This window comes from Camarhynchus parvulus, chromosome 5, assembly GCF_901933205.1.
Source record: "Camarhynchus parvulus chromosome 5, STF_HiC, whole genome shotgun sequence".
Classification (NCBI taxonomy): Eukaryota; Metazoa; Chordata; class Aves; order Passeriformes; family Thraupidae; genus Camarhynchus; species Camarhynchus parvulus.
The window spans coordinates 47,318,584-47,342,438 of NC_044575.1; the positions used below are offsets into that span (position 1 = coordinate 47,318,584).

General features: G+C 41.9%; 1 long non-coding RNA gene across 1 annotated transcript in view; it reads left to right on the forward strand.

Moving 5' to 3' along the window:
- LOC115904335 overlaps positions 1 to 23,855 on the forward strand; it is a 159,854-nt gene that overhangs the window by 5,596 nt on the left and 130,403 nt on the right. Inside the window, exon 2 of the long non-coding RNA XR_004060777.1 lies at positions 18,183 to 18,271. This is a non-coding gene — a long non-coding RNA (uncharacterized LOC115904335). The remainder of the gene's footprint in view (positions 1 to 18,182; positions 18,272 to 23,855) is intronic.

The window sequence follows — 23,855 nt, forward strand, 5'->3', positions numbered from 1 at the left end:
ATGCCATCAGCAAATGCTTCTTTGAGCTGGTTTTCATGTCTGAGTCTCAGACCAACATGTGGTGATCTTGTTATTTCTACATCAGCAGAATAGCAGACAGCTCTGACATTTCTTCCCTTACCCAAAACTACTTTGGGCTAGATAAAACAATAAGATTTCAGTGGTGGTTGCCCAGAGCAGTTCTCAAAACCGCTTTATTCATCATTAAGACAAAGAAAGTTGTCCTCAGTCGCAAGAGTATGGAGTAGGAAATAGAGATTATAGATACAGTCTTGGGGAAAAGCTTTGTGTTAATTATTGTTAACATCTTGTGAACTCCTCTAAGATGTCCAAGTTGTAACTGTTCATCTGGGCTCCACCTAGCAGAAAAATACACACGTTTCCTGATCATGCTGCCAGCATAAGGCAAATTGTCACTATACAAGTTTGTGGTTACTTTTTTTCTTCCTGTCCCCTTCCCCTAAGGCTAAAGGGTCTTCAGTCTGGTTGAAAAGTTGTTTTTAATTTTTTACCTCACAAAAAAATCTGTAATAGGAGAGTGTGACTTCAAATCTCATGTTGAGGAGAATTTACTATATAGTTTTCTGTTTGGAGAAGCCAAAGTTAAAAGAAAATTAAATCAATTTTTTCTCAGAAGAGGGATATCATTTTGTCTGGTCAGCTATTGTGAGTTTGTTTTCCTGAACTGCTGAGTTCAGCTGGAACTTTAGGTGCTTGGTCTCTTTGAAAATCAGGCCTGGGGCTTCCAAATCCAGGCAAAGGGCCATGGTGGTTTATATAGCAACTGGCACAGAGGATGAAATACAGCCTCTCTCTTTCAGAGGGATCTTCTTACTGCAAGGACTTCAGGGACTGTGAGTACTGAGCCCTGGCTGTTTAAAGTCCTTTCTGCTTTGAGGTATTCCACCAGGGAGTGCAGTCTCCAAATTCAGCACAAAATGAGCAGTCCCAAATAGGCCACTGCATCTGAGCGCCCTCTAGATATTATCTGACATTTATTTTTTCTTGTGGAGATCACAAAGAGTGCATGATGAAGCCCTACAACATATTTTCTAAAGAGTACTGGGAGCTGGTATCCTGACAATATGACAGGAACCTCTCATAGATAAACCTTGAGGTTTATTAGGTAACCAAATCCATGTTTCACTGTAGTGTAGTGGGGTTAATACTTCATTCTGTTCACTGTCCTGCTTTGGTTGGCATTTCAAATGCTGAATCTCTTCTGACTGCTGTAATTTTAACTCCTGGTTTTTATATGTCTGCTTCTAGTTGACCATGCTGTGTTGCCATTTTGCTTTTTTGATTTGGATGTGTCTATTTAGATCTTCTGGAAACAAGTTTATTCTATTCTGGCATGGAGAACTTTCCCAGCGAGTCCCAGAGATTGATTTTGGGAGACTTACTTGACATTGAAATCACATCCTGGAGGATGGTGGTGTTGAACTATAATTGGTTTCTCAGAGTTGATTTTCTCCTCCTATTAGTTCACAGAGCAGATGAGCGATTCACTCACTTAACTCTAGATTGGTTCATGAGATTGAAGAGCCTGTCCTTGCACTCATATTTTAAACATCTCCTGCCATTTCTTGATAAACAGAATGATACTGAGTTTGAACCCAAAATACTTATTTTCTTTACCACATTGAAGCACAGCTCAGAGCATCCAGAGTCTGATGTAGCTGTTGAGAAAATACACTGCTCCAAACATGCTGCTTTTGTTGATATGGCCCACTGGAGCTCAGCAAATGAGCATTACCTTTATTACCACGATAACACAAGTCCATATGCTTTCTGATGAAATGCAAAGAGGCATTTTCATTTCTTGTCTGCTTGTAATTAGAGCAGAGCAGACAGGAGGAGACCCTGACCTTTTATATCAGTTTGTACAGGGGCTGTGGTCATGATGCCAGAGCAGGAATTGTGAGATTCTTTAAGCTTTGTTAATGACTGCTGGAGATGCTTCCTCCAGGGCTCAGGTTCTGCTCCCCTTATGTCAATGACTTAACATAATTTTTTAAAACAATGAGCTAACACTAATTAACCCACAGAGCAGGGTTTGTCCTCGAGCCTGTTTTTGCAGTGCCAGTGACAAGTGGCCAGAGACACTGGGTTTGCTTGTGCTGTCTGTGTGTCCTCCTTGGGAAAATGGGGAGCAAGTGGTGGGATACACATGCTGAAATGCACTTTGCTGTGGTGCTGCTACGTCCCAACCAGTGTGTAACACCTGGGTAGGTTTTAACAGGAGTTAGGCAAACACTGACACCTGCATGGAGTTGTCTACCTGTGAAATGGCTGTCTGTGCTTGGTTTGTAGTCAGTGGTGGTCTGTCAGTCCTGCCACAGTGGTCCAGAGAGGTGTCCAAACATCAGGGGCTCAGTTCAGTTGCTTAAACATGTCTGGTGCCATTTGAGATGCTCTGGAGTAGTTTGGACATCCCCAGAGAGCTGCAGATTTAGCACAGGACTTTTGCTGTCCTGGAAGCTGCAGGCCACACCAGACACCTGCACACAGTCAGACCTAGTTGTCTGCTTGAGGGCAGGCTGAAATGTTCTCCAGGGTCTGCTCACTGTATCAGCAAACTCTGCCAGAGATTGCAATCTGCACCCAGCACTCACATGTAGACACCTGGATGGAAGCACCTTCACCTCCAGCTGCACCCAGTCCCTTATGGCTGAAGATGCAGGTCTGGCTCCCAGAGACACTTAGAATTAAATATTTAGGTGAGCAGCTCCAGAGGGCAAGGTTTTCAGCTTATTTTAATAGCTGCTATAGGAGCTAAAGAAGTGCCCTCTGAAAATGCCTTCCATCAAACTGGCTGCAGAGGGACACTAGGCATGCAGCTGTTTAACTTTCAGGTTAAGAAAGTGAAAAGCATCCCACCTTTAGATGAGATGTAATCCTATTAACGCCACTGACCCAAAACCAGTTTTCTCCAGTTACCTGCAGGAGAGGCCATATGGGAGACACAGTAATGATATTCTGAACCTCAGGAGCATCTTGAATATTTCTGAACTTTGCAAAATGATGTTGACTTAGAGATAGTTGAGCTGGAACTGAGCCATGCACAAGCTAAAAATTTGCTGCTTTTTCCAGATAACATTTTGCACCTTTGCAGCCCAAAAGATCTGTGGAAATGAGCATAGTTTCTCACTCTATTTCCCTGTGCAATGTGAGTCTTCACCACCTGTGTGGTGTTTTCTTACCCTGTCTCATATTTTCATTATTTTTGAACGATGAAAAGACCACAGTTTCACTTGGATTGTTCTGGGAGGTATACAAACCATGATGGCTGCTGTGGGATTGATTGGAGAAGTTTAGTGTGGAAGTAATGACATTTTCAAATTAAGGCTGGCTGACCCAGATGCTCTTTATAGAGGTATCTCATTTAGAAGCTTAAGTGAATTATATGGCCAAAGTTTTAAAAGGAGATGTGAGGGGAAAAACTGGGACAACTAAAAAAGTGCAGCAACAGTGAAAGTCTGAGAAGTGCAATAGGCTCTGTATAAATCCACAATTCACCACCCTGGGGACATTTGAAAGTGGAAGTAATTGTAGAAAAGTAAAAGGTGAGTCTTCAATGGATGTTGACTAAGTTAATTCCAGTGGGATTAATTTTACTTACATCAATGAGAATCCAGCTCTCACCAGTGTGGGTTGATGACTCTGATGAGAAGGTAATAGTGTCAACTTGCTATATCATTAAACAACATTATTTTGTCTCTATAATTGTCCAAAATCTCATATTTTGCAGCTGTTTTGATTAGAATTAGCTTTTTGTCTGTATCTAGATGGTGTGAATGACTGAAACTTTGAGCAGAATCCACTTATTTATTCTTGATTTCCATATGGAAAAATGCACATTTATACATCAAGTAGAGTCCATAGAGATATTGGGATGAAAGAGCAGATCTTGGCAGTGAGCAGTTTCCTCATGATCACTATTCTGTGCTTAGATCCCTGCAGAGGAGCATCTGTATCTGTTTGGACTTCTGAGGAGACCAAGCAGCAAAAGGACACTCACATCTTTCATGTGGTGCCTTGTTGATAAAGATCCTAAATGACCTTACAATGTGTAGAGAGGGTCAAAACAAATGTGATGCCAGGAACAGTTCCAGGGTGCTGCAGTCCAGCATGGGCAGGGGATTTGCACAGGAGCCCTGAGGCAAAAGCAGGAACAGAGTTGAGATCCCTGGGTCTTGCCTCCCCACAAAGACAGGGCTCCCTAAGGCAGTCACCTACACACTCCAGGTTTCCCTTCCCACACGGTGGCTGTTGCAGTCAGGAGTGCTGCATGAAGCTATCATTGCTCTGTGCAAACAAACTGCAACACCATCACTAATGATCTGCTGGGCTTGGGGCACGACTGCAGCATGAGCCCAGAAGAGAGCTCTGCTCCACTGGGGCCAGCCACCTGCTGCACTCATGTTCCTTTGAGGAATCCTCTCCTGTTGGATGCCATGTGCTCCTGGGAGAGGCCCTGGCATCCTGTGGTCAGCCATACCTAGTGAGGGACCCAGCTGTGTTCCCTGTCTCTCATTGTCGTGACCTGGAGCTTGGAACAGAGCAGAGATTATTATTGGATGAATAGTATCCAGTGTTCTTTGGGGAAACACCTGGGAGGCTGTCACATCCTAGGGAAGCTGCTGAAGGTGGCAAGCGCCCAGAGGAAGGTGACAGGGATACTTTTGGCATTCTGGAGTGGGAGGTAACTAAAACGGGTTTTGCAATGCAATTGAAAGTGTGATACTTCAAGTGAATTCCTCCATCCATGTGCCTCCCTCAGCTCAGCTCTCTGTACTTCTTTCTTTTTTGAACCAGCACCAATATCGCTTACTTGCAAATTTTCATAGGCAAAATTTGATTAAAATAATCTGAAATCAAGGATCTTTGCCTTCATATCCACTTCTATTGCTTCTCATGATTATTTGAGTTGATTTTTACCCTCCCTTTGCTCCTCTAGATGCTGTCACAGCTTTAATACATCAGTACAAAGCTTAGGCAGCCTCACCAGTCAGTAATTTTGCCTCGGGGCAGCAGGTGCCTCAGCAGGTGTTATTTGCTGGAAGGAAAGATTTCACTTGGGTTAGGCTGATGGGAAGAACAGCTGATGTTGGCAGTGGGACTGGAGGAAAGTGATGGTCCCATGCACATTGGGGTTGGCTAATGCTGTCAGTGGAAAATATCCCTCTTTTGGAATCCATCTTGTAAGTGAACCCACCTTCACTATTAGTCTGGATCATGACAGGAAAAGAAACTCCTATATAAAAGACACTTCTTGTTCTTTGTTTATGTAAGTCAGAGCTGTGGCTTCTGGGCTCTCGCTTAATGCCTCCCTTTCTCTGTACTTTTCCAGCTCATTTGATACAGTTTTGAATTGTGGGTTGTTGGAGGTTTTTTTAAGGTTTTTTAAAAAAAGATATATTAATTACACAAATGCTTGGTGGAGAGCAATGCTCATGTCAAAAGGTTTAAGCTTTGGGTTTAATTTGGATGAATGCCTGAAATTTAGCTCTGAACCAGTGACAGTCTTTGAATTTATAAATAATAATATCCAATCCACCTGAGATTCTGGTCCAAAGCAAGAGCAAGACTTTTATTCTGTTCAGGTTCCTCATCTCTGCTTATCACTATAGCAAATTAGGCCTTTTCAGGCAAGCAACAAGTGGTATGACTAAAAACCTTGTACGGCTCATTCTTTCTTCCCAGCAGCTGCTGTAAGAACAGCCAAGACCTGGCCATTCCAGCCAAGGACTTAAAAAAAATACATTTTTGAGGACTCTTGCAAATTTTAATACAAATTATTTTTGTTTGGGAGTTTGTCTGCTCTTGTCTGACCCAGATTAACCAAGTAGAGGGAGGAGGTTCAGGACCCTTCCCATTCTCCAAAACCGCAGGGTGAGTGAGAGTCTATAACAAGTATTTAACCACAGAAGTCAGTGCCTGGGAACAAAGTGATCAAATAAGGTAAATTGGAGTGATAAATCAGCTGAAGGCATGACAATAGGATAGGATTAACACTTTAGTTATGATGAAATTGTAGAAGTAAAATGTTCATGCATTTAGAAATTAGGAATTTATGTTTTCTTGCCATCTTGAATAGGATTTAGAAATGACATTGAGCAGGTAAATGAAATCTGGATTTAGGATTTTGTATAAAATAAAATTAGGTAACTCAGCAGGGATTTTTTCTGACTAATTGGTGGGACTGTGGGTAGAAATGTCTGTGGTATTGTGTGCTGTGTAAGCAAGCATGTCTGCTTACTGCACTCGCTCTTCCCCGAAATTGTGTTTGCTGATTCCTGTTCCAGCACAGATAAAGTCATGCTGCAATCTCTTGGTAACAGGAGGTCTGGGTGGACTCAGGAATTCTCACCTTATGGTAGAGTCAGAAATATCACCAAGGCAGGGCATTTTTTGCTAGTTGGAGGATTCTGTTTCCAGTGTAAAGAAAGACAAGACAGGCACAATGTCTATTTGTGCCTCCATCACTCTTGGTGTGAGCACAGGGCTGAAGGTGCCCAGTTATGCTGTGATCTGCAGAAACTCTACTTTCACCTGCTAAAGGGGAGCACAATGGGGAGCTTCTTTTCTTAACCACCCATGATTGAATACTGCTAGTATTTAATATTTGTATTGAATCTCAGATAATTGCTAAAGTGCTGAACTGCTGTCTCAACTTATCCACATGCAATTAATAATATTGATCACCCTACACTGACCTTGAGAGTTAATAACTGTTTTTTCCCTTAGTTTCCCTTGATGAATGGTGTTTTCTACATGCCAACTTATAATTTTGTCAAGGTGTCAGATCCTGCAGACACTGAAATGCAAAACCAGTGCTTTCTGCAATGTTTTTTTCTTTGGGACCAATAAGAATATTTATGTCTAGGCTGAGAAGAAGAAGTACATTTTTATTTTTACAGGATTTTGCCTGGGGGAAGCCTATACAAGTATTTGTGTAATAGCCAAATTACTTGAAATCTGTGTAGGATACCTGCACAAAGATTTGAGGCTCCAAAAGTCAGGCCTTATTTTCTCCATCAAATAATTAGGGAATTTTTTTCTTCATCTAATGATAAAGTGTTTCTGTTTCTCCCAAAAAATCCTTTCCCATAGTAAGCACCCTGGTTAAGACACAGAGAGATAATTGAGGCAATTTATTTGTCTCATCTCATTTGGAGAGACCCTTAGAAGTCTTTTTGCTCTGGGTAATCTGAACAACATCTTTTTCCCGATTACCTTGAACAAACTGAAGAATTTATTTATGGTTATCTTTTACTAATAGGCTCCCCTTCTTACCTAATCCTTATCTTACTAGTATGATCTGATAATGAATCAACAGTACTGCTCCTGTTTTGTATGACATGTTTTTCTTAGGCTCCTGCTGCACTATGTGCCTCTTTGCTTGTGCATATCCCTCTGCTGGGATCCCTAACAGAGGGATCAGAACCACTGCAGGCCTGGAAACAGAGAATGTAGCAAAAAAGGTTCTGCTGAAGTCTTTGAAATATTTTTATTCTCTGCTGCAGAGAAAATCAAACAGGTCTGGAATGTGTGAAGTGGCACTCCCAACCCAGAGCTTGGCATCACTGAGGAAAGCTTTGCAGTACTGTATTATCCAAGAGAAGTGTAGGGAGGGATTCTGGGGAAAGAAATCTGCTTCCACATTGGTTTTCTCACAGCAGCACTAACACTCAGTGGTGGAGCAGTAAGTGGGAATGGTGTGTGATAATCTCACTGCTCCTTCTGCAGAGCAAATGGAGCACATTGTCCCAGAACAGCCACCACAGCCCTTTAGCACTGATTTGCCTTCCCCACAGGCACATATAACTGCCCCCTTCCTTTGGACAACTGGCATCATCTGAAGACACTTTTTCTTTGTAAAAAGCATCTTGACAAACTCTTCAAACACTCCCTCTTCCCTGCATTTGTACTCATTCACCTTTCCCCCCATTACATCCTCAGCTAAAGCAGATTATTGCAAAATCCATTTAAAAAACACAGCAGTTTTATACTGAAAGATATCTAGAGGGCAGCAAATCCAGAGGGAAATCTCATCCTTCAGTGCAAACAAAACTTTCTCTTTTATTTAATTTCTGAAAAATCAAACACAGAGTTACATAAAGTTTTTTTTTTCTTCTCTCCACAAAGAAGCAATAATAAGATATCTCTATAAGGCTGAGATATAATCATACCTGGGAGAAAATTTTTAATTTGATTAAAGCTTTCAGTACTGGGCAAAGCCTCTAAGTTCAGGTGTGAGCTATGAAGAAAATTCTTGTCCATCCATAATCCCATCTGAAAGAAAATGTATTTTTAGAGTATTGCTGTGTGACATGGAATGCTCCTGAGTTATTTGTGTATAACTATGCTTGTTGTGAAGGATATATTTAATTTGGTATTAAGATTGTGTTATTGATTACAATTTTGTTCTCCTTCATGTTTGGTTCAAATTGTAGTTGGCCAAACAGCAGCTGGGTTCCATTTCACTGCTGGCAATAGAAATCAAAGCTTCTGTGACATCTTGCTTTATTGCATACTGCCTTCTTCAGCACATTTTGACAGCCTTTGAGAAGTGTTTCTGCGATTACCCTTCCTAAATTCCACCACCAAGTGTTGATGTATGCAGTAATAGGGATGCTGGAAACCCCTATCTCTTTTCCCTAATGTCTTATGTTTGGCACTTGAGGTTTGGAACTTGGCCATCAAGAAGTTATCAGAATGCTTAAAAAAAAGGAGAAAGTTTTAAAATAGCCATGCTAATAATGGTTTGAATTTTTACTCAATTTTTGAAGCTTTTCACCTGAATTGTATATGAAAAATGACATCTGCATGTTGGAAGATGCAAATAGAGGGAAATCAGTCCAGGTTTTTGTGGGCACTGTCAGTAGCCACAGGGAAAACCAGATAGGCTCCTTTGAGCACACTTGGGAGTACCAGTGTCTAAATGTCAGCAGGGACATCTCCCATTCCCCACTTTCTGAAGTTGCAAAATGGGGTTAATGAACTGACCTCTGTTAGTCTGATGTTTACTTTTACATTTACTGATGAAAAATGTCGTATAGAAGTGGGTGATTCTTGTGGTCAAGGGGCAACATATTTGCATTGAAATAGGATAGGATGTGTACAGGAGAGAGGAGGGCTGGGACTGTGTCATGGCTTTTTTTTACTGGAGACTGAAATTAGAAGGATTTATGATGTACCTGATAGCATTTATGGCAAAGGCCATACAAGAACACAGGCAATTTCTTGCTAATTGTTTTTCTTATGATGTACAACCCCCTTTCCTGTCTCAGACATGTGGTGATTTTGCCCAGCTAGTATTACATCAGCATTGAAATATCAGGGAATTTTTGTCACTAGAACAGTCAGTCAAAAGGCATCACCTTCCTTACTATCTCTGCTACCTCTGAACATCTCTGTGCTTCCTCTGCAGGAAGGGAAGGTTCCCTTTCCTCCTTCATCTTCACTAGACTGTTCCTTTTGGCTGGGGTAATAATGTGACCTCTGGGTGGTTTTCTGAAGCAGCAGCAGGTTGTGAGGTGCTGGTTCACAATGAGGCACTGCCAAAGCCAGCTGACCTGCTCTGCTAAGGGTCACAGAATGGGTAGCTTGGAAGGGACCGTAAAGGTCATCCAACTCCAACCCCTCTGGCATGGGGGAAGGCCCTGCTGGCCTTCAGGGATGCATTTAATAGCAATATATTACTGGTTTTTTGTTTGTTTGTTTGGTATTGTGTGTACCCTGCCTTGTGAGTAGTGGCTATATCTGAGCCATGAGAGGTTAAGCTCTTCTGGACTCCTTTGGTTGCTCAGAAAACTCTCGCTGCTCTGAGCTTCATGGATGAAATATAAACACAATTTACATGTACTTAAAATCTGAATTGAACTTGAAATTTCTGTTCAGTCCAGTGGTGAATGTAGCTACTGTTAAATTGCTCCATTAAGTATAAAGCAAAGTTTAATCTGCTGTGTTTTACTTTCGTAAAATGCTTCTAAGCACTGGTAATGTTCCTTTTTATTGTGTTCCTTCGACTTTATAGAAAACTGAAAACTTTGTCCCAATTTAAAAAAAGGAAAAAAAAGATTAAAATACCCGTGGAAGAAACAAGAAGGTTCAAAAAGGAGAGAAGAAAGGAGGAACATTACCTGGAAGAATTAAGAGGAACAACACTGGAGCAACTTGCTCTTTTGCCTTTTCCTTTCCGAAGGAAAAAAGTGGTCAAAGAGCTTGGTCAAAGAGCCCCACTAAGCAGATTACCTCAGCTACTTGTGGAAAAGACTACAAATGCAATCCAGAAAGGCAATTACTTTTTTTTTTTTCCTTCATTCAGACAGAATTTTTCAGCTTCTAACGTGGAGTTAATTGCCTCTTTTTTTTCCCCTCCTTTTTTCTTGTAATGGTCCTTTGCATAGGTTTAGTCATCCTTGAGGGCAGCTGCTCCAAGTATACAGCAATTGCCAGATGATTACCTCTTAAATGTTTTCACTGAGTACTTTGCTGGTTAACCTCCTTAACTGGAGAGCTGCTTATTGTTATTTATGTCTTGTCAGCATAGAGGTTCATTAAGCATCGGTAAATGACATGTTTTCATATCTGCTGACACCAGAAATGCAATATGATCAATTGCAAATTGACTTCAGTGCAGCAATAGAGTGCATTTAACACACATCAGTGGATCATTTGTACAAGCAGAGCTCGAATTTTTATGGCTGTTTATGTCTCTCTAATACCCAAGTATAAATTCTCCCAAGCCAAGCGATTGTTAGTAAAACCAAATGCAAAACTCTGTCCAACAAGTGACCATGTATCCAGGCTGGGTCTCTGCACAGGAAGTTTTTGGACGGCAGGAAGCTGAAAGTGGTGGAACAGCCCTGATTGCCTCAGTTATGCCAGGAGGCACAGATGGGCTGGGGCATCTCTTGTGAGCCTTCCCTCCCTTCCCCCAGTGCTTTCTCTCACTTGCTGGCTTGCTCCTGCCCCCACCCCAGGGAAGGTCCGGAGATGGCTTTGTGTGTGTGTGTGATGCCCAAAAGCTGAGCTGATGACACGTCTGTGCCCAGGTCCTGTGGGGCAGGGGATGTCAGTGATGGGGAGTGAAGAGCTTCCAGTCTCCCAGGTGCCAGTGGTCTTTCACTGCTCGCTGCTCACGCTCCTGGCAAGGGAGCTGAGCTCATGGCAGGCTGGGTCCAAAGCACTGCTTTCTGGTGTTGCTACAGCAGCAGCTCCTGAGGAAGCTGCTGTGGCTTTTAGTGGCTCCAGCCCATAGTTAAACTGATCCTCGGGGCCAGAGGGCAGGGCCCTGGAATCTGTCCTGCTGCACAGGGTGATGGAGCATCCACTGCAGTAGCATTGGCAGGCACTGAGCATCTCCTGGGCTTCCAAGGCCTGGGGTAGTGGTCTTCCCTATCAGTGCTTGGATCTCCTCCCTAGGATGAGCTATGACCCCATGCCAAAGGCAACTGAAAAACCAGTGACTGTAACCCTCCAGGTTGTCCTCTGCCCAAAACTGTTCATTCACTTACACTGGGCTGCTTGTGCCTCACTGGAGTACAGGCTCTCCATCTTGTTTCCTTTTGACCAAAATTTCTAGGAACTACTGATATTTCTGTAGTTCTGAGACTGCTCCTCCCTGTACCAGTGTGCTTGGATTGGAGTACATCACCTTCACAGACATCTCTGAATTTCTAGACCTCTATCTTCAGAAATCTGTCACAATGGTAGAGGTGAAATTTTCAGCTCTGCAGATCCAAGCAGATTATACAGTAAAGATTTGCTTTCAGAGCTAGGAAAAGCATATAGTTATCTTTATTTAAAACAAAAAACAACAAAAACAACTCAAAAAAAAAAAAAAAAACCCCAAAACCCCCAAACCCCCCAAAAATCCAAAAAAAGCAAAAAAAAGGCACCACAAAACAACCAAACCCCAAGACCAACCAACCAACCTAAAACCAACAAAAAACAAAAAACCCCCTAAAAACCCAACAACAATAACAAAACAACTCTATAACACCAGAAGAAAAAAAAAAAAGTTTTTTGAGAAAAGGTTTTCATTTCAAAGCATCATCAGGTTTCAATTTAACAAAACACTGTAAAATAAAAGAAAACCATGAATGCAGGCAGCAGCCCTGGGAGCATTCAGTGCTGATTTACTATGCCAGAACATATCTCCTGTAGAGTTAGATTATTATTTTTCTCTACTGTTCTGTCACACATTGTTTCATGTCTGAGATTCCTCACTAGTAAATGAGCAAAGGCAGAAAGGGTTTACTCACATTAAATCCATTATTTTATGTACTGGAGAAAAAAAGAAAAAAAAGGCTTGCATTGAAATCTCTTTGGAAAGAAAGTAAGTTCTTACATTGTTCTAATTGGGGTAGCTTTAGCAATTTACAATCTATACATAAGTCAAAACATTTTGACATTCATCTGGAGTATCTGACTCTCATCTTATGCTTTTCTTCTGTTGGAATATTTGCAATATGCTCATGGCTTTATATGCTACAATAACTTTCTTATTTTGTCTTATGAAAAAGAAATTAAACTTCAGATTGTCTTTTCTGTAAAGAAAAGAGGAGCTTCTGATCTAATCTGTTTGATTAGTGACCTTCCTGAAGAAAACTGTAATCTTCCTTGTTATACTTTTTCTCACTAAATATCCACAACCATATTTACTCATGGCCTGCTGAAGTACTGCTTGTGTTTGCTCCCTGTTGATTGGAACATGTGAAACAGCCTTGTTTTAGCACTATGAATAACAGAATGCTGAATTAATATTATGGCCCCCTAACAAAATTGCTTTGATGTAAGATTCCAATATCCTTATTTTGTTACAGAGCCATAATACTTGTTTACCATTCTGTTATTCATGTGCTGTGATGATATTGATGAACTTACTAGGATTCCAGTTATGGAGTTCATGCTGGGGTAGAGTCAGACAAATTAAGGCAAATTTTGGTCCAAGTTTAAGACTATAAGGTGGAGCAGATGGCAGAGCTGCTTATTTCAGTCTTTGTTATCAGCATGCTGATTGTCCCTGCACCTTTTTCCTGACTGTTGGTTTTTATCATTGTGCAAGGCCAGTTCCTGCCCAGGGGAAATCTGCAGTGTACTGGCAGCACAGACTGCAAACTGTGTCTTTATAAGGTGTGTTTTAAAAAAAAGAGCACCCTTTGGTCACAAAATAGGAATTTTTGTTTAAGGAAAGCAATGATAAACTTGACAAAGATGAAGGAAAATGGGCTAAGAAAAGTTTGAGTGTCTAAGCACAGCGTGGTGATTCCACTAAAATCTTGATAATTTAACCAAATTCTGCTTGTGCACACAAGTATGAACAACAATTAAAAGGAAAGAGGAAAGAAAGAATAACTGCTCTGTGTGTCTTAGCACACACATTCTTTATAAAATTCACAGGGAGCCATAGTATATAAAATATGGTATGCACTAAGCGAGTAATAACCAAACAACTTGATATCATATGAAGTTTTACCATTTCTCTTTCATTTCTGAAAATCAATTAAAATGTGTAATTTTATTTCAAGAACATTGAACAATAATTTATAAAGAACTATAGCTTTGGATGATGGTGCCCACTAACAACAAAATGCAAGAAAACAAGATCCCAGAGTTCTTCAGAATGGTCTCTTAAAAATCTACTGGAGGTACTGTTGGGGTCAGGCTTTCTCAGAGGCACTGCAGACTCCATTTCTGCCATCTCTGGCTATCCAAATAGCAGTGCCAGGCTGTAAGACATAGAAATGCTTTTCCTGCAGACTGCCTCAAGATCCCAGGTGCTGTGCAGACAGAGGATGCCTCTGACATCCTCTGCAGAGACCACTGTGGTCTAGCAAAGGGGTGGGGGCAGAGATGTATCACTGCCCAGCTTGCTGTGTGTGTTCAGACACTGCTGCCCATCCCAGAGCTACAGCCAGAAGCGCTGGCCCAGCCAGGGGTGCAGGAGGACGTGGAGCTGGAGCCAAGCAGAAGGCTGTGGTCCTGCTATTCATGGCTCCTCTGGTTTTGATAGACAGGGATCTGAGTATTAATGTTACACATAGTTGCAAACATGAGGACAAAAATTGACCAGAAATACCAAAAGGACCAGTATTTCATTAAGGAGGATAGATTTATTGACTGTCTAGACCGAAGCTAGTTTTGTATTCACACTTTAAAAGTTTTAATTAAGGTTTACACTTCTACTGTCTAGCCATTCCCAGGTTAGTTTTATGAAAACATTAACCTTGACATTTTGACAACTTTTTTCCTTTCATTTAGTCTCTCATTTAAAATTGTTTTCATTGTCTGTGGTTTAGTGATTCCCTTGGTCCGCTTACACAACCAAGCCCTTTGAAGAGTGACAGCTCAGCGTGCCCAGTGGCAGCTCCCAGCACAGCATTTAATTCTCAGTTCACCTGAGCAGTGGAGCTCTGGCCCTGCACCAGCATCACACCAGGTTTTGCAGGCAGAGAAGTGAAGTTTGCCTCCACACCTGCACAGGGCACCTCTGAGAACAGCACCGTGGTGCCTTCACCTTGTGGGACCAGGGGCTGGCAGAGGCTGTGGGGCTCTCCTCACCTTGGTGCCTTGGCAGGAACTCCTGCTGTCCCTCCTGCCATCACACACACACACAAAAGTCCTGTACCTCCCAGGGCAGTCTGTTTCTCTAGAAGATGCTTCAGCTTCTGCATGAGAGGCCCCCAGCAGTCCCCAGTAGCTTCTGTCCTATGCTGGGATCAAGAAGTGCAGCATGCAAAGATGCCTGACAGTGCCACATGTTGATTTGGAAAGTCCAAGTTCAGCATTGCTGTATCAGGAAATGCCCCAAATCACCTAAGAACTTACTGCAAGACATGCTTAAAATTTTCTGCCGCAGCTCTCCAAAGATATTTAGGCAGAAATGTATGTAAACTGTGTATGTTTACAGTGATGTAGGGAGGTGCTGTGAAATATAGGAATTTTTCCATGGCTCACACCAATAAATAAACCCTTAAATTTTGCTGGTGTATTTCTTCTCAGCTGCTTTTCTCTGCAAAGCTGCTGTGGTTATTAACTCATTGGAGCTCACAGGGGATGATGCTAGACATTGGGTGCTGCTACTGTTGGCAGCACTTTGATAGACAAGTAGAGAGAGAGGGAAGCTGTCTCTCCCCAGGGAGACAGGAGAACATACCAACTCTTAAGAAAGGAATAACCTTCACCTCTGCATCCCTGCGTATCTTTGTTTAAGACTGCATTGTGTTGGGGAAATTCCATTCCAATCCCACTAACTGCATGTGAGAAACTGGTCTTTCACCTTTACAGAAAAAAAGGAAAATAAAACATTTTATTTTTTGAAACAACAGAGAAAAACTGGTAAGATGGCATAATTCAGACCAGGCTCCTATGGAAGGAAGGAAATGTTACTGAAAGAAATTTCCAGAGAACAGAAATGCCTATAGAGAAGCAGGAATGTAAGCAGTATGATTGTGCCCAACCTTTCCTGTAAAAGATTCTTGCATGTCCTCCTGCCTCTCTTTCAACTATTGTCCAGTTTGTTGACTGGATAAATTGAGTGCACTCTGGTTCCAGTTGTAGGAGTTCAAGATGAGAGCACTGAGTCGCTTGCTCTCACCAAAGGTGACTTTCTAACTCGAGTGTGATCAGAAACTAAACATTTTACAAAGTAGGGCTGCCCAAAATCTGAGAGATTCTGCCTCATGTAAGGCCAAGGGGAAAAGAAGGCTGGGACTGCATTTTTAATACTGTTTGGGAATCCAAGTTCCCAAGACAAGCAGTGCACATCCTTGTGAGCAGGAGGGAGCAGCGAGGAGAGTGCGTGACCCCGTGTCACCGTGTCCCGGCTGGAGATGGTGACAACATGTTTGTAGCAGGAACACAGTCCCTGCTCCCAGGCTGGGGTGAGGCAATGGGGACCTGAGGAGCCAAACAAACACCACTTTTACTCCTCAACAGCAAATACATCTCCCTGTTTGCATAAAGTGAACATCTGAGGATTATCTGGAAAATGTGGGATTTTGGTATTGGAATTAGAGTTTAGAGAAATCTGATGAAGCAAGTAGTGTATAGGGCTTGACATAAAATAGGCCTGGTAATGAAACTGATAAGTGAAACACCCTTGGGAATCCTAGAATAGAACTTCTCATTGATCTCTTCTGGCACTGAGAAAGAAAAATGCAGGTCTACAGATTGACAAGCACTATGTGAGGGAAAAAAATTACACTCAGGTGATAATCCCAAATCAAAAGGAGCTCAGAAGAAAGAGAAGCATCTAAGCCTTTTTGTTTGTAACTGAAATTTACAATCATGGATGGTATTCCCTGAGGGCATGACTGTATTGATAATTTCAAAAATTAAATTAAAAAAAAAAAAAACAACCCAGGAGAACACATACGCTGAGTTATCAATAAATTGTTTTCTTTGTCATGCAAAAGAAGGAAAAGACTGCCCAAAACCTTTCTGATTAATTCTGTAGCATCCTAAGGTAATGCTCTGTGTCAGAAATGTAAATATTTTTTCAGAGGAAAATATTTTTTTAATCACTCCAAAGACTAATCAGTGGTACTGATTTACCGCTAATAATTTCTTTATTACTTATTAACAGTTTATTAATATTAGAAAAATCTAATCTGTTTTCCCACATTAGTTTTCTTTACAAACTTCTCCTACATTGGATTGCAAAATTTGGCCCAGCAAACCATCTTTTCAACACATTTGACCCTCACTGATAAGAAAAATGATTTTGTTTTAGGGAACCTGGCCTGGCATTCAAGTCTACAGTGTCTGATTCCCTTCTCTGACACAAACCTTATGAATTTGGGGCCTTCATTTTTTAGCTTTCATTTTCCTTTTTGTAAAATATGACTTTTGGGAAGAGAGTTCCCCAGCTTCACACTCCTAATAGCTGGAATTCTTCTAGTTTACAGTATGGATGTGATTGTTGTAAGTTTTCATACAATATCTTTAACTAAACATCTCTATTAAATTAAACAGTTCTTTTCCTCTCATGGTAGTTAGTTCTTGGATGCTTTACAGTCTGCAATTGTCTCCTCTTTCAGTCTGTGTTTTACTGTGCAAGACAAGATTTCCAGCCTTCTGTCATGAGAAAATGCTCATCTGATCACCTCCATAAGCCCCTCCATGCCTCTCTTTTTGATGTGAGCTCTTGTGTGCAGTATCCAGATGGGATTTCTCTTTGTTTTGTGAAAGAAGTTCCAGTAAGAAATTTAAAAAAAAAAAAAAAAGAGGAATCTTTCTGAGCCTGTTCACTTATCCCAACACACAAGGTAGGTCCAGCTTAACAGCCATCATCTCTTGGGGCACAGCCCAATTAAAATACAAAATCAAACAATATGGAAAAAAAAACTCAACCAAAACCAAACCAAAAGTGTGTGTGAATTGCTATACAGCTATTATTTAATAAGAGTGTTAACCAAGAAAACACTTGAAAGCATTTTGTGGTTGGAGCATGAGACACCATTTTTGCATTGCTCTCCCCTCTGTCCTTGTCCCCCTGTCCATGTTCTGCTCCCCTGTAGCTGCTGCCTGCAGGAACACACTCAGTAGAGGCAAAACTGGCCCACCCTAGGGCTGGTGGGAGCAGTCCTTCATGGCATCCTGGCAGTGACAGGGCCAACCCATGAAAGCAGGAGGCTGCTGCCAGGGAGGAGCCAGGATGAAGGTGCGGCTGGTGTGAAGAGCTGCTCTCCTGCAGCCCCAGCTCTGCTGGGTGCCCTTGGCTCTGTGAGTCTGCTCTGTGCAGGGGAAACCCGAGGAGATGTACCTCAATGCAGTTAGCAGAGCAGAATTGATAGTTCTGGTCTGGAGCAAACTGCAGTCCTCATGAGACAGGCATGACCCACCTTGCTGCTGGTGTGATGTGGGGCTGGGATAAAGGGGAAATGTTAGGGACAGAAGTTGTCAGATGGGGGCTTCACAGATGGCCGATACTCCTGGGATTTAACTGAGGATATACAAAATGCAACGTCTGTGAGCAACTGCACTCAGTCTTTGTGCAAAACTGCTTCACTAAAAGACACTGCCTAGTGATTGCTGCTCTGATTTACTTTTTTTCCTAAAGTTTATTTTGCACTTACAGCTTGTGAACTGATCTGGCTTAGACTTTAGGATGCTAGCATTTATGTCTCCAGATTGAAGCATTTTGTTGTGTCACTCCTTGTTTCTAGTGCCAAGATCACAGTCAGAAGGGAGTCACCCATGAAGATTTGCTCATGCAGCTAAGCTAACTTCCACGGATAAAGTTCAAAAAGAAAAGGTCAGTTATACATATGTAATTTTGTTTATGTTTAGTTTTCTGACTTATGAGGAGTCTTTGTGAAATAATACAGAAAGAATTTTTGGGGTTTTTTTGTTATTTGTGGAAAATACTCTATAGAAATAAGGCTTTTCCTGAAGTTGTCTAGAAACAAGCTGGATCCAAACACACCTTAAACTTGAAAAAAAGTGAGATTAATGAGGTGAAGCTCTGGTATACCTAGTATTTTGACTTCCTCCTAACTTCAGAGGTACACAAAGCTTTATTTTATTAGGAAGATTTAAAGCAGAACTCCAAACTGGCTGCTAGAAGTTTTAGTCTTTTAACATGCCTCTGTACGTGTCATTTCTGTTATAACTCTCCTCTTTCTGTGTTTTTTAAAATCTAAGCAGTGGGTCTCCCAGGCTGGCTTTAGGACTTCGAAGGATCTTGAGCTAATAGTCTGCCAATGCCTGTGAATATCTCCATTTTTCAGAGAAGCTTGTTGGGTTGGAATTTTGCTACTTGGAAAGAAAGGTTCAGGTATATACCAAAAGGTTTCTGCCTTGTGACTGTTTCAGACTCACTGTAGTCTTTCCTTGATCTATATAACTATCTCACAAAAGCAATATTAAGAATACATGTGGCTCAAATTCCTGCGTTTTTTTAATATCAAAAATGAATAAATTTTGTTTGTCCCTTTTGTTCTGATCCAAAAGGTTCCCGTGGGGTTTAGATCAGGCCTGGTGGTGTTTTAGGAACCATATTCTGACCCATTCAGTTAATGGAACTAACCTGGGAAAGGTTTTAGTCTGCTTTAAAGTATCCTTTTTTAAAAATACTTACTTTTAGTAGGGAGGAAACTGGAGCTGCCTATTTTTTAGGAGTGCTTTATTACTGTTACCCTTATTCCTAATCAGATTGCTCTTCAGTACTTAGCTGCATCTTTGTGCTGACATTAACTAAACATAAAACCCCACTTGGAAACAAAGACAGTATTTTGCTTTCTGGATCCTACTCTAGATAAAGTTCCTGGGTACCTTGCACTCCCAGGTATCTAATACCAGCAATACTGCACCACAAGATGAGTGTACCTGACCCCAGGTAGAACAAAACGGCACTTTGTCCTTGAATATGAAAATAACTCCTTTGTGGCAGGAGCTTATATAAAATATGTTTCTTGGTTCTCTTTTGATGCCATCAACTCTTTCTTCTTCCACTAACAGTATAAAGAATAAAGGTTAGAAAAAATGGATACTAAACTGCAGTTGTGAATACAAACACAAACTTTATTTGTGTGACTGCCTCTTTTGCAGAAACCTCTACCCACAAAGTCAAAATTGAGGCCAAAATGTCTCAGAAAAGAGCAACTATCCTAAGTCTTGGCCCATTGTTCATCTCTGTTCCAGGCCAAGCAATTCTTTGCTACTGAATTATTTACTGAGAAGGAGAATCAGCTTTATTCATCAGAGGAGCATTAGAATCCAACAGGACTGTGAATACATATTTAAAATGTTTACTAGTGTGCTTGAGGATATTCATTTAAAGCCTTTAGAGACTAGGTTGTTCATTACAACTTCAAATGAGGTTTACCCTAACTGTTTTTAAACTTTCCAGATGCTTGTCTCGGTTTTTTGTTCTGCCCTGAGTGCGTGGCTTTTTGTTTTGTGCTGGAGGTATCAGAAGCAGGATGTTATCTGTGATATAAGATTACTTCATGTGGACATGGTGTGTGGTATTTTAGGCTTGAATTTATCCATGTTGGATGATGGAGGGCAGGGGGAATTCCATTGAATTCCACTGAAGGGGGAGGAAATTCTAATTCTCCTTCTGTTTAAGGCTGCAGTGTCATGGTTGCAGTGGCTTTGGAATATTATCCTACTATGCTTAAGAAGCATATAATAGCACTGCACTGGATGTCTTGCTCATTAAATCACTCTTGTAGATATTCTGCTCCTGGTGCAATCAGAGATAAACAGTGCTAATGCTTCCTCATAGCTATTAGCATTTCAGAATCTTACACTTCAAACAGTTCCTTCCCATTTCCTCAAGATATTCAGAGTCTTGTTTTGGATTACTTCTCAGAATGGAACACAATGAAATATTTATTAAGCTTTCTGGAGAAGCTCTGGAGGCAGGATTTATTAATAGTGAAAATTCATTACTGATGCTGTTGTTCTCAACTGATAAGAGGTTTTATGCCTCTGTATGTTATATTTTTGCTTTTTACAAGATGACATACCCTTTCTCTGGCTCCTGAGCTGGGAGAAGACTGAATCCTCTGTGTTTAGGGTTAACAGCCGAATCTCCTGACCTGTGCCTATAAACTCAGCTCTGCTTGTATCAGCTAAGGCAGAACAATTTATGTAGACTGCTGATCACATATTTCTCTCAAGGCTGCTTCTGATTGTCCAGATCTGACTTCTCTTTTTATGGTTTGCATCTTAATACCAATACTTCACAGAAGTATCTCCAACCCCTCTGCCTATGCCTCTGCCATTCAGTTCCCTGTGTCCCAGTACAGCAGTCCATGATCCAGCACTGTCAGTGGTGCATGATATGACTGAGATCAGGGGCATTACAATTTTGCTGGGGTGGAATAAATGTGTTTTGTTATTGCTGTGATAGTGGGCAGAGCTTCTCTTCTAGGAAAACTAGATCCCTTTCAGAGCCTTTCTGAATTGCTTACCTTAATTTTACATTCTTACCACACATTTGAAGCACCTCTGGCTAAAGGGACCCTTTTAGAGATTAAGTGGTGCAAAGTTTACCCTTCCTGGTGGTCAGAAACTCTTAAGTGTCATCTCAAAGACTCCAGACTGTGGGGCTCAGGGCTCACCATGATGTGGAAGGGATTAAGGCATTTGTGTGAAATATTCTCTGTATAAAAGGATAAGAGTCCTCAAACACATTGATGTTAAATCCCTTGTTTTACATTGGCAATCCCAAGTATATAATTGCATTTCAGTACAAACTGCTTGTTGCCTTTAAATAGAGTAAGTATATCCCACATAAAACTCACTGTTCTGAATGCAAAGTATTTTAAGTCAGTGTTTCTAAAACAACAACTCCCAGTGCTCCATCAGCAGTGTGATCTAAGCAGGCTTTGCCTTCCTATAACCTGCAGAGGATGAGAGAGTGGGCAGAGATCCTTTTCAAATCCACCTGTCTCATCTAGAAGACAAAAAAACCCCAGCATAATATGTAATAATATTACAGGGGTACAAGCCAAAGCCTGGTCTTGTCTTCTGAATTCTTTTCTCACAAATAACATAAGTTGTTTTCTTGTCCCCAAATTGCCTTCAAAATACACTTTCTTCTAGTGAGAGGCACAGCCCCCTTTTAGAAAGCAATGCCAGCAAACCATATGCTGCCTGGTTTTTATTAAAGATACACTCTGATGAAAGCCCTCACCTTAAACCAAACCTTTTCTGTCCTGAGTGGGCTGGAAGTCCGTACTTGATGATTGCAGTAAAACACAATCCACTGTGATGTGATCAGAGTTCTTGCGCGTACAATCACCACACCTCACTGTCTAGTTTGTGATGAGAAATTACTTGCTGAAAGGAAATGTTCTGTTGTGCCCCAAAATGAATGATGGGTTATTGGCAAAACTATAGAAAATTTCTTTGAGAAAGACCTTGTTAGAGTAGCTGAAGGGTCAGTGAGAATGATGGTGGGGTTTATTATCTATATGCACTACTTTTATTCCAGCTCCTTGTTCTGTCTTGATGCTTGCTAGTTTGCTACATGTCTAATATTAAATTATTTTATCAAGAACAATAGGGTTAGTTGGAATCTAGAGGTCTCTGTGCTCCTCCTCTGCTGTGGAGAGGGGATAAGACATCCCTTAGTAATTACCGCTGAAATTGCAAAAGACCAAAGCCTTTACCTCTCATTAATGTCCAGATCTGTTTTGATTTATTTTTCTCACTTTGTCTAGATTTAATTAGAATTTTAAAGAAAACGCAGCTTTATGGTTGTAATAATCATCCAGGAATAATTTCTGAACCTTGCTATTAGTTTTGCTGCTCCTTATTGAGCAGTACCGCGCAGCAAGTCTCCTCTTCCTTGGGCAATTATCTATGGGAACGTTTTCACGCGGAGCGTGGGCAGCAGCCAGAAGAGAGCTGCGTTGGGTGCATAGAGAGGAGAATTCCCCTCCTTTGCAGGGTGCCGAGAGCCTGGAGGCTGCGCTCGTTGCCGGGTGCGGGCAGTGAGAGCCCGGAGGCCGCGCTCGTTGCGATTGCAGGGTGCCGAGAGCCCGGAGGCCGCGCTCGTTGCGATTGCAGGGTGCCGAGAGCCCGGAGGCCGCGCTCGTTGCCGATTCGGGCGGCGCTGCGAGCGCGGCGGGGCCCCTCACCCCTCACGGAGCGGGGCCCCGAGCCCTTCACGGAGCGGGGCCCCGAGCCCCTCACGGAGCGGGGGCCCTCACCCCTCACGGAGCGGGGCCCCGAGCCCCTCACGGAGCGGGGGCCCTCACCCCTCACGGAGCGGGGCCCCGAGCCCTTCACGGAGCGGGGGCCCTCACCCCTCACGGAGCGGGGCCCCGAGCCCTTCACGGAGCGGGGCCCCGAGCCCTTCACGGAGCGGGGCCCCGAGCCCCTCACGGAGCGGGGGCCCTCACCCCTCACGGAGCTGCGCTCGCTGCTCCTGCAGCCGACAGGAGACAAGTTATTACCATATAAATGAGATTAGGTCTTGGATAGTTGCAGGCTGAAAGTAAAACTGAACTGGACTGCTCGTGGCTGGAAATTTTAAGTGTACCCTTCTACCTCAAATTTTTAAACTTTTTTTTTTAAGAGTTTTTTACTTTTTTTTTCCTTCTACCTATTAGCGGAATCTATGAAATGACATAAAGAGCCCTTATGTTATCCAGTTGTGACTATTTTGTACCTGGAATGTGTCTGGTGCCTTTCCTTTCTCCTCTGTTGGTTATTATGAAACTTGTATGCAGAGGTAATAAAATTGCTTTGAGGAGAATATGAATGTGAATCCCTTTGGACAAAAAAATCCAGTGCAGTCACATTATTCCTTTTTCTCTAAGAAAAAGTAAAAGAAAATGTCTCTGGCTGAGTCCGTCTCTGTTCCTGCTTGGTCTGGCCATGCCTGAGGTTGGGTGGCTCAATTTAGAAGATACTTTTGGCTCTGGATGAATATCTTTGTTTTCTGTTCCCAGGCATCTGACTGCAGTGTGGAGTAACTAAGTAAAAAATGATATTCTACTACATTAATCTCTGTTTTCCCTCCTGAGTAGGGCATAAAATCCCAAGGAAAGAAGGAAATATTTTCATGTGTCTCACCAAGACTAAGATATTCTGGCTAAGAGCAGGCACAGGAGGGCTTTGCTGCTCACCAGAGCTGTGGTCCTGCTGCTGGAGGCAGCTGCCATTCCTCTTGCCAAAGTGTCTTTACTTGGATATTAATTATTGAAAATGTTTCCTCCCATTTCTGCAGTTGTGGCTTTGTTTCCAAACCTATGTCCTTGGGTGATTTGAAGACTTCCCATTTCTAGCCGCAAGACATTCATGGGCAGTTCATAACCCTTTGACTAAATCAGGTAGATGACACAAAATCCTAGCTACAAAAATGCTTTATGCTATTA